This window comes from Diceros bicornis, chromosome 33 (genome assembly GCF_020826845.1).
Source record: "Diceros bicornis minor isolate mBicDic1 chromosome 33, mDicBic1.mat.cur, whole genome shotgun sequence".
Classification (NCBI taxonomy): Eukaryota; Metazoa; Chordata; class Mammalia; order Perissodactyla; family Rhinocerotidae; genus Diceros; species Diceros bicornis.
Genome location: NC_080772.1, coordinates 7,193,926 through 7,207,904, shown reverse-complemented (window position 1 = coordinate 7,207,904; position 13,979 = coordinate 7,193,926). Strand labels below are relative to the sequence as shown.

At 38.0% G+C, this 13,979-nt stretch overlaps 1 long non-coding RNA gene across 1 annotated transcript; it reads right to left on the bottom strand.

Annotated features, from left to right (window-relative positions):
* Positions 1–322: 322 nt before the first annotated feature.
* LOC131396655 (uncharacterized) lies at positions 323–3,451 on the bottom strand. The gene is made up of 3 exons (XR_009216607.1): positions 3,348–3,451; positions 756–835; positions 323–455 (listed from the first exon to the last, which is right to left on the bottom strand). It is a non-coding gene; the product is annotated as an uncharacterized LOC131396655 (long non-coding RNA).
* Between the last annotated feature and the right edge of the window lie 10,528 nt (positions 3,452–13,979).

Here is a 13,979-nt window from a genome sequence, read left to right as displayed (position 1 = left end):
TTACTGGACAAGACCAATCGTGTCAACAGGCATTCACTGTGATGGCTGAAAAAACCTGAATTTATTTCGGAACAGTCTGTGTATAGATTAGGACCACTCAGCAAACAGATGCTGAGCAAATTCAATATGGTTTGAGTCATCTCCCCCATTAGGCTGCAGACTCTCTGATATCTACAGATCTTGAGAAACAAGGTCTTACTTGCTTTGATATTCGTGTAGAACCCAGAGAAGGGTTTTTATATGGGTAATAAAAAGATTTTTACTTAACTGAAAAATTATAAAACATAAACATTAATGGAAACAAGATATTTTGAATCACAATTGTTTATTTGGAAACACAAAGCATCTAGATCCCATTTTTATTTTACAACATCTTGAGGACCAAGAAGATTGGTGTTGAGAGAGTCTCACTGACATTTTCATTATATTTACATCTGATAGCGCGATTTCACATCCTGAAAAGGAAAATATATGAAAACTGTTGTATATCATGTGCCAGACCATGTGTTAGAAATTAGAAAATGTGCTAGAAAATGCATTATCTTAATCAGACATTTGACACTAACGTGTTAGCATTATTCTCCCCATTTGAGTTTCAGAGTTTAAGTGAATTTCTTGAGGTCACAGAAATATTTGGTAAATCAAAACCTAGTTCTCCTAATTTCTAAACTCTCTCTAATCTCCGGACCTTTGCTCACATTGTTTTTCTGACTGGAGCACTTTTCTCCAGTCACACCCACAATCTTCCCACTCACCTTCAGTCTTGATTTAGATGTCACTTTGTTCTGAGTCGCTTTCGACCCCACCAGATGGGAAACATGGAATGGAGATGTGGCTTGAACGAGAAATAAACCTTCTCTGTTATAAGCCACTAAAATGTTATAACAGTGTTATTTGATATCAAAGCATAATTTAACTTGTCCTGACTGATAAGACAGTTGCTCAGATTTACATAATGGTAGATCTTGGATGCAAAAACAGATCTACATGAATCCAAAATTAATGCCCTCAACCCTACAAATGAAACTAATAACCTAATTAATTAAGGATTATAAATAAAACCTGGTGATCTGCAGTATGCCCTGGAAATTATATTGATAATTTTAATAGTCCCAAAGAGGCCAAGACTGTGAGTGAAAGTTATGAAAATCAGTTAATCATAGCAATACTGTGTTTAACTGCCAATGGCAAAAATTGATTCAAAAGGATCTTTATGTTTTGAATGTGAACAAAATTTAGACATTGTTTTTTTTTGTGTGATTCTGCAGGAGAAAGTTATTTAATTGTAAGACTAAATGAATATTATTATCAATTAATAACATCATTTATGTATGAACATGATTTGTGAATGCATTTACTGTTTTGATTTTTTTTTCACTAAGTGCTGATCCTTGATCTCACAGCCAATGGCATTTTCAGTCAAGGAAATTCCGCAATTAGTTTTGGCTCTGAAAGAACTTTGCACTGAAATACACCTGTGTTCATGTTCTTACGAGTTGTTTGATCTTGAGGACTTTACTCAACCTCTCTGATTTTGGTTTCTTTATCTTGAAAATATATAATATTTACCTTTCAAGATTGCTGTGAAGATTAAATAAATACATTAGTATAAACCACTTGCTTCTGTGTCTGGTACATAGGTGGACCTTAACAAACAGGATTCTTTGTTATTTTAAGTATCCCCATCCTAAAGCTAGATACTTGCAAAAGATTAAATGTTCTCTCCCATCGAACAGAAGCTGATCTTCATATTTTGCTGAATCTAAAATATATGTTACTGAATTGGTGAGATTATGAAGATAAGTGTTACTTCCCAAAGTAATCTCGACATCAACTAAAGAATTATAACAGCATGCCATGGTATAAATTTCTTTCTTTAAATTTTGTATAGCTTGCAATTCACCCTTGATTTTTCATGTCTAAGCAATTTGAATTTAGTTATTCCATTTGCTGAATTTTTAAAAGCTTAAGAAAAATCAAAACTTGGAGACAGCAACACAGCTTCAGAAAGAGGAATCAGAGGTGTACTCATTCATTCATTCCTTCATTCAGCAAATATCATCTATGTGCCAGGCTGGGCCAGAAACCAGATTACAACAATGAATAAAACATGCTCCCTGTTGTTACTGAATTCCTAGTAGGTGGAGGTAATTCAATGGTCCCCTTTTTGCCTGGGTATCAGAAAATGTATGCTAAATTTAATGCTAATTGACCTAGAACAAATGGATATCCATTAACTGCCTTCTTTCCACTGTGTGGAATGGTATGTTGTCTCTAATATGTACCTTAAGACTGTAAAGAATACCAAATATCTTAGTAAATAGGTGGATATACAAACCATTCAATCATACAGAGATAAATTACTGAAAAAGTAGAAAAGTAGAAAAATAAACAATTAAATACATTTTTAGGTTTGTCTTTTTGGAAATATGAATAATGAATATCTCATTTCATTGTGAAAATCCAACTTGTAATAAACCAACAAACATAAAAGATGAAGAAGTTTGTTTAAGGGCCTGCACACGCATTAAAGAAAATAAATGTTTTCGCAAGGCATCTTAAAAGCAGCTGATTATTGCTGTAAACTTTCTTCATTTCTTTATTTTGACTTATGGAGAATTGCTGGCAGAGAAAAAGAAAAGTTTCAGCTAAATACCAATCACCTGCGGCTTAAAGCTTTACGTTCCAGTTGGTATTTTTCTATCACTTTTTTCCTAATGTCCAATAACACATGACATGATTTTACATCAGCAAAGAGCACATTTTCAAATTTTAACCGGCAATTTCTATTTTTAGATACGAATTATCTTTTGAAAGAATCATTGAGAATCTGACACAGAAGTCAAGATGGCGGCATAGGCAGACTCTGAACTCACCTCCTCCCACGGACACAGCCAATTTACAACTACTCTTGGAAAAATTATCCCTGAGAGAGAACTGAAAACTGGATAAGAGGAACTCCTGCAACAAATGACAATCCTAATTGAGGTGGAAGAGGCAGAAACTCCCTTCTGGAGAGGAAAAATGCCACCTTCACAAGCCGCAATGCTTCATGGTCACCCAGGAGCAGCCCAAAGGTGTGCAGCCTTCCCTGGAGGAGTTGGGGAACTGAGCTGGGGAGAACCTCTGCTACAGGCATTTTTTTGGACCCAGCACAACTGAGATGAGGGCATAATATCTGACTTTTCTTGCTACTAAAACATTGGGGAATACACTCAGAAAAGCTGGTTCACAAAGAAATTAAAGCCGGCTCTTAAAGGGCTCACACACAAATTCACCCATTTCAGAAAGCAACCTAAAATCACCAGAAAGAGAGGTGCACAGTCCTTGGGTGAAAAAAGACTCACCTGATAGGCTCTGAGCACATCTCGGTGAGAGGTGAGACCTCTTTAGGAACTGGGACATTGCAGCAGCCATTGTTGTGACCTGGTGCAGGCATGCTGACACAGAGGAAGGCACACGCCATTGGAGTGCTCCCTGTAACCTGCTAGCCCGGGGTCTACCCCACACGCTAGACCACCGATTTAATCCAGCTCAGTCAGGGCAGGCAGCCTGCCCTAGGGACTGGCCCCACCCAACAACAGGCCCTTTGGCAACTTGTGGGCCTGCATAGATTGGTGACTGGGTCCTCTGCAGCCTGGCAAGTGTATCCACCTCTGCGGGGCAGGGCGTGTGCAAGGAGAAGGTGGAGAGTGTGGGGCGGTGGTGGAGTGTGTGGGGGTCCTGCCTTGGAGAGACTGGGTCCACTTCAGGGGATCGGGGCATGCACAGGGGGCTGGACTGTGTTGACTGTGTGTGTGGACCTGTGGGCAGCCGGGCTTGTCAGCTGCAGAAGACTTGTGCTTCTCAAAGAGCCGCATAGGGGATTGGCCCCACCTTCCAAAGTCTGAAAGAATTGGGTGCTCCTATGCCTGAGGCCAGCCCCACCCAGCTGCAATCCTCAGAGAGCTGACAAGAGCCTCATAGCCCAGAGGCTTATAGCAATTGTAAGCTCTTGAGCCTAACAACAAGCCACACTGGGGGCCTACTCACTTAATAGAGAAACTGCAACAGGAATGTGCTATTAGACCTTGCATCCAACTGTGCTGGGGCTCCCCACACCCAATAAAGAGGCTGATGGGCCCACAACAACTACATGCAGATGAGCACTACAACCAGCCAGCTAGGGGGACAGCTTAGCATCCCTGGGCGCCTACTGGAAGACCAACCCTGCCACAACAGGACAGCACAAGTAGCCCACACGGGGTCACTCCTGGAACATTTGGAACTGGAGGTGAGAGGAAAGCATGATGCCAGGCCTTATATAGCATCTCTTATATAAGGTCAACTTTCCAAGATCAGGGGACGTAGCTGACCTACATAATACCCAGACACAAGCACAGGGAAAGAGGTAAAATGAGGAGTCAAAAGAATATGTTCCAAGGGGAACAGGGAACAGGACAAAACCCCAGAAAAGCAACTAAATGAAACAGAAATGAGCAACCTACCTGACAGAGAGTTCAAACAAAGAGTGTTAAGGATGCTCACTGATCTTGGGAGAAGAATGGATGAACTCAGTGAGAATGTCAACAAAGAAGTGGAAGATATAAAAAAGAAGCAATCAGAAATGAAGAATACAATACTGCAAATGAAAAATTCACTAGAGGCACTCAAAAGCAGAGTAGAGGATACAGAAGAATGGATCTGTGAGCTGGATGAAAGACTAGATGAAATCACCCAAGCTGAACAGATAAAAGAGGAAAGAATTAAAAAGAGTGAGGACACTCTACAGGACCTCTGGGACAACATCAAGTGCACTAACATCCGTGTTATAGGTGTCCCAGAAAGAGAAGAGCGAGACAAAGGGGAAGAGAATCTATTTGAAGAAATAATAGCTGAAAAATTCTCTAACCTAAGGAAGGAAATAGACATTCAGGTACAGGAAGCACAGAGAACACCAAACAATATAAACCCAAAGAGGCCCACACCAAGATACATCATAATTAACATGTACAGAATTAAAGATAAAGAGAGAATCCTAAAAGCTGCAAGAGAAAGGCAACAAGTTACATACAAAGGAAACCCCATAAGGCTATCAGCTGACTTAGCAGAAACCTTACAGGCTGGAAGAGAGTGGCACGATATATTTAAAGTGCTAAAAGGAAAAAAACTTACAGCCAAGAATACTCTACCCAGCAAGTTTATCATTCAAAATAGAAGGAGAGATAAAAAGTTTCCCAGACAAGCAAAAATTAAAAGAGTTTGTCACCAAGAAACCAGTTCTACAAGAAATGCTAAAGGAACTTATGTAAGGGGAAAAGAGAAGACCACAAATAGGAAAAATTCTCTATTTCCATGATAAGAGGGTAATAGATACAAATTCATAAAAAGGAGGTTAGATATGATATCAAAAACATAAAATGCAGGAGGAGGGGAGTTAAAGAGTAGAGCTTTCAGACAGAGGTCAAACTAAAGAGACCATCAACTTAATATAGATTCATATATATGTAGGTTACAGTATATGGACCCCATGGTAATCACAAAACAGAAACCTATAATAGATACACAAAAACCTAAGAGAAAGGAACACAAACATAATACTAAAGAAAGCCGTCAAACCACAAGGGCAGAGAGCAAGAGAAGAAGAAAGGAACTGAGAAGAACTACTAAAACACTGAGAAAAAAAAAAAGGTAAAAAATGGCAGTAAGTACATACTTATCAATAGCTACTTTAAACGTCAATGGACTAAATGCTCCAATTAAAAGGCATAGGGTGGCTGATAGGATAAAAAAACAAGACCCATATATATGCTGCATACAAGAGACACTTCAGACCTAAAGACACTCACAACCTGAAAGTGAAGAGATGGGAAAAGATACTCCATGAATGGCAATGAAAAGAAAGCCGGTATAGCTCTACACATATCAGACAAAATAGACTTTAAAACAAAAACTGTAACAAGAGACAAAGTAGGGCACTACATATTGATTGTGGGAAAAATCCAACAAGAGGATATAACACCTGTAAATGTCTATGTACCCAACATAGGAGCACCCAAATATATAAATCAAGTATTAACAGACATAAAAGGAGAAATAGACAGTAACACAATAATAGTAGGGGACTTTAACACTCCACTTACACCAATGGATAGATCATCCAAACAGAAGATCAATAAGGAAACATTGGCCTTAAATGACACACTAAAACAGATGGACCTAGTAGATATATACAGAACATTCCATCCAAAAACCAAAGAATATACATTCTTTTCAAATGCACATGGAACATTCTCCAAGGTAGATCACATAGTAGGCCACAAAACAAGTCCCCATAAATTTAAGAAGATTGAAATAATACCAAGCACCTTTTCTGACCACAATGGTATGAAACTAGAAATCAACTATAGGAAGAAAATCAGAAAAGCCACAAATATGTGGAGATTAAACAAAATGTTACTGAACAACGATTGCGTCAATGAGGAAATGAAAGGAGAAATAAAAAAATACCTGGACACAAATGAAATGAAAATACGACACGCCAGACTTTATGGGATACAGCAAAAGCGCTTCTAAGAGGGGAGTTTATAGCAATACAGGCCTATCTCAACAAACAAGAAAAATCTCAAATAAACAATCTAACAATGCACCTAAAGGAACTGGAAAAAGAGGAACAAACAAAAACCCAAATCAGTAGAAGGAGGGAAATAATAAAAATCAGAGCAGAAATAAATGAAATAGAGACTAAAAAAACAATAGAGGAAATTAATAAAACCGAGAGCTGGTACTTTGAAAAGACAAACAAAATTGACAAACCTTTAGCTAGCCTCACCAAGAAAAAAAGACAGAAGGATCAAATAAGTAAAATCAGAAATGAAAGAAGGGAAATTACAACAGACACCTCAGAAATACAAAAGGTTATAAGAGAATACTATGAAAAGCTATATGCCAACAAATTGGATAATCTAGAAGAAATGGATAAATTCTTGGAATCATACAACCTTCCAAAACTGAATCAAGAAGAAATAGAGAATTTGAATAGACCAATAACCAGTAAGGAGATCAAAACAGTGATCAAAAACCTCCCAAAAAATAAGAGTCCAGGACCAGATGGCTTCCCTGGTGAATTCTACCAAACATTCAAAGAAGACTTAATACCTACCCATCTTAAACTCTTCCAAAAAATTGAAGAGGAGGAGAAGCTCCCTAACTCATTCTATGAAGCCAACATTACCCTGATACCAAAAACAGACAAGGACAACACACAAAAAAGAAACTTACAGGCCAATATCACTGATGAACATTGATGCAAAAACCTTCAACAAAATACTAGCAAATTGCATACAACAATATATTAAAAAGATTATACACCGTGATCAGGTGGGATTTATTCCAAGGATGCAGGGATGGTTCAACATCCGCAAATCAATCAACGTGATACACCACATTAATAAAATGAAGAATAAAAATCACATGATCATCTCAATAGATGCAGAGAAAGCATTTGACAAGATATAGCATCCATTTATGATAAAAACTTTGAATAAAATGGGTTTAGAAGGAAAGTACCTCAACATAATAAAGGCCATATATGACAAACCCACAGCTAATATCATCCTCAATGGAGAAAAACTGAAAGCTATCTGTCTAAGAACAGGAACCAGAAAAGGATGCCCACTCTCACTACTCATATTTATCATGGTATTGGAAGTCTTAGCCAGAGCAATCAGCCAAGAAAAAGAAATAAAAGGGATCCAAATTGGAAAGGAAGAAGTGAAACTCTCACTATTTGCAGAAGACATGTTTTTATATATGGAAAACTCTAAAAAATTTGCCAAAAAACTTTTAGAAGTAATAAATGAATACAGTAAAGTTGCAGGGTACAAAATCAACGCACAAAAATCAGTTGCATTTCTATACACTAACAAGGAAATTGCAGAAAGAGAAATTAAGAAAACAACCCCATTTGCATTTGCAAGAAAAAGAATAAAATACCTAGGAATACACTTAACCAAAGAGGTGAAACATGATCTGTACACTTAAAACTATAAAATATTGTTGGAAGGAATTGAAGAAGACACAAAGAAATGGAAAGATATTCTGTGCTCTTGGATTTGAAGACTAAACAGAGTTAAGATGTCCATGCTTCCTGAAGCAATCTATAGATTCAATGCAATCCCTATCAAAGTTCCAACAACATTTTTCACAGAAATAGAACAAAGAATCCTAAAATTTATATGGAACAACAAAAGACACTGACTAGCCATAGGAATCCTGAGAAAAAAGAACAAAGCTGGAAGTATCACACTCCCTGATTTGAAATATACTGCAAAGCTATAGTAACTGAAACAGCACGGTCCTGGCACAAACACAGACACAGAGATCAATGGAACAGAATCGAGAGCCCAGAAATAAACCCACACATCTATAGACAGCTAATTTTCGACAAAGGAGCCAAGAACATGCAATGGAGAAAGGAAATTCTCTTCAACAAATAGTGTTGGGAAAACTGGACAGCCACATGCAAAAAAATGAAAGTAGACCATTATCTTACACCCTACACAAAAATTAACTCAAAATGGATTAAAGACTTGAATGTAAGACCTGAAACCATGAAACTTCTAGAAGAAACGTAGGAAGTACTCTGTTCAACATCAGTCTTAGCAACATATTTTCAAATGCCGTGTCTGACCAGGCAAGAGAAATAATAGAAAAAATAAACAAATGGGACTACATCTAACTAAAAATCTTCTGCACAACAAAGAAAACTATCAACAAAACAAAAAGACAACCTAACAATTAGGAGAAGATATTTGCAAACCATATATCTGATAAGGGGTTAATCTCCAAAATATATAAAGAACTCATACATCTCAACAACAAAAAAACTAACAACCTATTTAAAAATGGGCAAAAGACCTGCACAGACATTTCTCCAAAGAAGACATACAGATGGCGAACAGGCACATGAAAAGATGTTCAACATCATTAACTTTTAGGGAAATTCAAATCAAAACTTCAATGAGATATCACCTCACACCTTTCAAAATGGCCATAATTAAGGAGACAGGAAACAACAAGTGTTGGAGAGGATGTGGAGAGAAGGGAACTCTCATATACTGCTGGTGGAAGTGCAAACTGGTGCAGCCACTATGGAAAACAGTATGGAGATTCCTCAAAAAATCAAGGATAGAACACCATATGATCCAGCTATTCCACGGCTGGGTATTTATCCAAAGAGCACAGAAACACCAATGCATAAAGATACATGAACCCCTGTGTTCATTGCAGCATTAGTCACAATAGCCAAGACTTGGAAGGAACCTAAGTGCCCATCAAAGGACGAATGGATGAAGAAGATGTCGTATATATACACAATGGAATACTACTCAGCCATAAGAAATGATGAAGTCCAGCCATTTGTGACAACATGGATGGACAATGAGGGTATTATGCTAAGTAAAATAAGTCAGAGGGAGAAGGTCAAGTAGCATATGACCTCCCTCACAAGTAGAAGGTGAAAACAACAACAAACAACCACAGAGAGAGAGATTGGATTGGTGGTTACCATAGCGGAAAGGGGGAGGGAGGAGGGCGAAAGGGATGATTAGGCACGTATGTGTGGTGACGGACTGTAATTAGTATTTGGGTGGTGAACATGATGTAATCTATGTAGAAATAGAAGTATAATGATGTACACCTGAAATTTATACAATGTTATAAACCAATGTTATTGCAATAATAAAAATAAAAAAATAAAAATAAAATGACAAAAAAAGAGTCATTGAAAATCACACTAAACTATTTTTTTAATCTTTTGTTTATTGCAGTAACTGGTTTATAATATTATATAAATTTCAAATGTACATCATTATATTTCTATTTCTGCATGGATTACATCATGTTCTCATGTTCACCACCCAAATACTAATTACAATCCATCACCACACACTAAACCTTAATTATGAGATAAACTCCCCAAGCTTTGGTTTTGTCTTCTTTAACAATTACATGCTCTGTTTCTACTTGCAATCACCAGAGTTTGGAGAAGTTCCAGAGAACAAGGTCCAAATCAATATGGATGAAGATTCTCAGCTCTTATATTAATTATCTGTTGTTGCATGACAAATTACCACAACTCTTAGCAGCTTGATACAACACACATTTCTTATCTCACAGTTTCTACGGGTCAGGAGGGTCTGGCAGCATTTGAGCTGAAAGTTCAGTGTCTGCAGTCTCATCTGAAGGCTTGACTGGAAAAGGATCCACTGCAAGCTCACATGGTTATTGGCAGGATTCACTTCCTTCAGGAGACCCATTCTCACTGGCTGTTGACTGGAGAGTGCTTTCCGTTCCTAGTCATGTGGGCCTCTCCCACACAGAAGCTTCCTTCATCAAAGTGTGTAAGTGGAGAAGGCAACAGAGAGAGTCTGCTAGTAAGAAGGAAATCATAAACTTTTGTAAACTAATTCTGGAATTAATATCCCCTCAACTCTGTCACATTCTATGGGTAAACACAAGTCACTACATTCATCCCATGCTCAATAGGAGGGACTTGAGTGTGAATACCAGGAGATGAGGATCATTGGGTGCCAAATCCATTCACCAGGAGGTGAGGATCTTTGGGGCCAAGTCCATTTACCAGGAGGTGAGGGTCACTGGGGCCACGTCCAAAGCTACCTGACAGAGCAGAGATCGTTGTCTAGATATCATGGCTGCTGCTCCTCCCTGGACCACAGTGAAGGAGTATGTGTGCAAGTGTGAGCATATGTCAATATGGGGGCTTCATTGAGGATGAAGGGTGGCTCTACAAATACCTTTCTAGGCTTCTTAACTAAGGAACTTAGTCCACCACTCCCATATCCCCAATGCCTAGCGGGGTACCTTGCCCACAAGAAACCCTCAGTGTTTATGAAATAAGGACTACAGTTATATGAGTACATTAAATACAGGTGGAGGAACCATATATAGTATCTTTATTACGTTTATAATGGTAATTCCATTCACGAAAATATCCAGGTGGTATAAATACAGGTGATTTTCAGTTTCTTCTTCATATTTTCCTATTTGAATTTTTTCACAGTGACCAAGTATTATTTTTATAATAAGAAAACTGAAGCAACTCATGTTAAAAAATTATAGATGAATCGCTATAGTCATATGTTCTTTATCACAGACTATCTCTGGAAGGATACACAATCTTGGACAATGCTTGTTCCCAGATGGGAAAAATTTGTGGCTAGGAGCATATTATGCTATCTAATTTTAGTTTTGTACCATGTACACAATGTTACTGAGTCAAACTTATTCTAAAGGCTTAGATAAGATACAAAACTACAAGACACATATGAAAATAATTATAAAGTATATGATTATAAGTAATCTTACATTTTTGTCATCTTTTTTCCTTGGATTCAAATATCAAATCATAAACAAAGAGATGAGTCCTTCTTAATCAGTCAAACATGAGGCAGATGTCCCAGTGAACACCAGGGGAAGTGGATACTCCAGGAAAGATGGGAAGTGCTCTAGTTAAGAAGCAGCCAAAGTTCTCCTAGCTCTATCCCAGAGTTACATCTTCCTTTGTCTTGAAAGGTCATAGTCTTCCTCTAGTGAATAGTCTACTTCTGAAGAATTAATAAATCTAGGCCATGTTTATCAATGGCCATTAACATCTCAAAAGGAGAAATGACTACGCATATGTGCCTCCCAATGGAACTGTATAGCAACACACACGAAGTAGTCTTGTTAAAAAATCAAACTCAAATCTGATAAATATCTAGAACTAAATGCCGATTCACAAAAAATTGAGTGAAGGAACATGCCAAGTAACACACAGGAAGTCAGTCATCAAAATCCAGTCATGAAAAGTGAATCAGTTTTTTCAATAAATAAATTGCAGGAAAAAAAGAGAGGAATCTACAAATTAAAAGAGATTTAAGTGACATAACCAATTGCAATATATGTACCTTATTGAGATCTTATGTAAACAAACTGGGAAATTTTGAATACTGGCTATATATTGAAAGATTTTAAAGAATCAACATTAATTTAAAATTGCATGTATGATAATATTATTGTGACTATGTGTTTCTTTTTCTGAAGAAAATTCACCTGGAGTTAACATCTGTGCCAATCTTCCTCTACTTTGTACATGGGCCACTGCCACAGCATGGCCACTGAGGAGTGCTGTAGGTCCGCACATGGGAATCGAACCCCGGTTGCCAAATCAGAGAGCACCAAACCCAACGACTAGGCCTTGGGGCCAGCCCCTGTGATTATATTTTTTAAAGAGTCTTTATTTATTTATTTTTTTGGTGAGGAAGATTGTCCCTGAGCTAACATCTGTGCCAAGATTCCCCTATTTTTTTTTTTTTTTGTATATGGGATGCCACCACAGCATGGCTTGATGAGCAGTGTGTAGGTTCATGCCTGAGATCTGAACCCGCGAACCCCAGGCCACCAAATTGGAGTGCATGAACCCAACCACTACGCCACTGGGCCAGCCCCCAGGAGTCCTTATCTTTTGAAGATCTATCCTGAAATATTTGCAAATAAAAATATATTTTGGTGGGGCAGGTGTCTATGAAACAATACTGACCATGACTGGGGCAATGGCTATAGGGGTCCATGGGAGTTCATTATACTGCTCTTTCTTTTATTTTATTTGAAATTTTTTGTAACAAAAAAGTTTCCTTTTTTAATGGACATGGTCTGTTAAAGCATGGCTCCTTAGTGTCATTGTTTTTTGTCACTTCTTTGGCTTTATTCAAATTCTTCCATGGAGTTCATTTTTTTTTTTAATATATGTATAAATTCACTAAGCATTGCAGTGTAAGTGTCCTGCCAGGGAGAACTGAATAAAAAATTTGATTGTTCTCTAATATGGTTCTAAGTTCAGTACAGCCAGCATAAAGCAGTACCTACAATGAGCTGAAAAATTAGGCACAAATATGTTCAGAGCACTTACAGGATCCCCATCATCAAAATCTATGCCCACTTCTTTGAGGCCATGACCAAGGTTTTCCCAGAGAGACCCTGCCCCAGGACTGAACACTATGTTGATTTTCCTTAAAGAGAGAGCCTTGCAATGACTTTCTCTTATTAGAGACACTAATCACCGGAAGACTGTACTTAAACTACACCAGACCAGAATTAGAGATTGGGCTTAGGTTGCCTCATTTAATTATTTACTCATTCTGTGCTTGGAACTGGAGAGCCCATAATTCCTAATCTGTGCTCAAACAGATGAGCTCATCAATCACATGAGGAACAGCAAAAGGAAAGAGTAGTTCCAAGTTAGAAGCAGATATGGTTCACTACTAGATCTGTCTGGTAAACTGGAGTGCTATCTTCTCTGCATTTCACACACATCTCTGCCTTGGAAGTTTCTCATCATTGAGTTCCCTCCCTCTCTGGGCCAAGTAGAGACTTGTGTTAATCAATTCTGTTGTACCAGTGCTTAGACCAGTGGACACTCAAAGAACAGTTGGACGGGTTGACTAAATGATTGATTGTTGTTTGTTTGTCTGTAAAACTGCTTGAAGTATGCACTGTGTTTAAAGTCAATTCTTTTAATCAGGTTCATTTACCAAATACCTGCTTTTTCTTATTTCCTCATTATGGAAGCAGCACGCGTGTAAATTATGCCACAGATTAATCTTTCTAAATTAGGCGTAATGACTCTGTGATCTATGTATCACTATTCCTAACACAAACTTTTCTCTGGGTGTCCATATGTCTAATTTTTCTGAAGAGAGGGTGTTTAGTGTCCATAAGTTTCCTAAAGACGATCTGAAATGATGCGAGTCCCAGTTTAAGTTCCGAGTTGAGTTACTGATGCTGCATAGATCCCATCTGCCCCCTTTGCCGCTTTCCCATTGGTAACTGGCATTCAGCACCAAATTTTGTCAGATTGTTATCAGTAAAGGCCAAAGATGTTTCGTTTTGCAAGCGAGCAGCAAGTCTCCCTGGGCCTTGAAGTGAGCACCGGGAAACCT